The following is a 1,325-nucleotide window of genomic DNA, read 5'->3' as shown; positions in this document are numbered from 1 at the left end:
GGAAATTAAAGATTTATGCCAGACTCGATCGAAAGCCTTTGAGATGTCAAGTGCAATGGCAAAGCTTTCGCCAAAGTCCCGAAAGGAGGATGACCAGGAGTCTGAAAGGTAGGTGAGAAGATCGCCAGTGGAGCATCCCTGACGGAACCCATACTGACGATCGGAAAGAAGGTTGTGATAGGAAAGATGCCTTAAAATTTTTCTATTAAGAATTGACTCGAAAACTTTTGAAATACAGGACGTTAAAGCAATTGGACGATAGTTGGAGGGTTGGGAGTGGTCACCCTTCTTTGGGACTGGCTGAATGAGAGCAAACTTCCAGCAAGAAGGAAAGGTACAAGTTGACAGACAAAGGCGAAAGAGTTTGCCTAGGCAGGGTGTAAGCACAGAAGCACAGTTCTTGAGAACAACAGGAGGGACCCCATCAGGCCCATATGCCTTGTTAGTACTGAGGCCAGTGATGGCAGAAAATACATCAACTGAAGAAATTTTAATGTCAGCCATGAGGAAGTCAGAGGGGGGAAGTGATGGAGGAACAGCACCGGAATCGTCTAAGGTGGAATTGGAGGAGAAAGTCTGTGTGAAGAGATCTGCTTTATCATTAGAAGAAATAGCTACAGAACCATCAGAGTAGAAAAGAGGAGGGAAGGATGATGAGGTAAAGTTGATAGAAAGATTTTTGGCAAGGTGCCAGAAGGAGCGGGAAGAATTCGAGTTGGAGAGTTGAGAGCATTTAGTATGGATGAAATTATTTTTAGTAGAGCGAAGAACAGACTTAGCACGATTCCGGGCAGAAACGTAAAGATGATGTGATTCAGGGGTGGGTTGGCTCCGGTACCTTTTGTAGGCCTTCTCCTTGTTGCGGACAGCATTAGAACAAGCGTGATTAAACCAAGGCTTTCTTGCATTAGTCAAAGGATATGAGAAAGGAATGTATGCTTCCATGCCCGAGAGAATAACCTCCGTAATGCGCAAGGCACACTCAGATGGCTCACGGCCATGGAAGCAATAATCATTCCAGGGAAATTCAAAGAAGTACTGCCTGAGGGCCTCCCAGTCCGTGGCTCCAAAATGCCACAGACGACGTTTCCCTGGAGGGTCCACAGGCCGTATCGGAGTGATAGGACAGGTTAAGGTAATAAGGTTGTGATCGGAGGAGCCCAACGGAGAGAAAAGATTAACAGAGTAAGCAGAAGGATTAGTTGTGAGGAAGAGGTCAAGTATGTTGGAGCTCTCTCCAAGGCAGTCAGGGATACGGGTAGGGTGCTGTACAAGCTTCTCTAGGTCATTAAGGATAGAAAAGATGTAGGCTTGTTCACCAGGTG

This window comes from Coenobita brevimanus, chromosome 47 (assembly GCF_032717465.1).
Source record: "Coenobita brevimanus isolate Jiangsu-jjx chromosome 47, ASM3271746v2, whole genome shotgun sequence".
NCBI lineage: Eukaryota > Metazoa > Arthropoda > Malacostraca > Decapoda > Coenobitidae > Coenobita > Coenobita brevimanus.
This window is presented reverse-complemented; position numbering follows the sequence as displayed.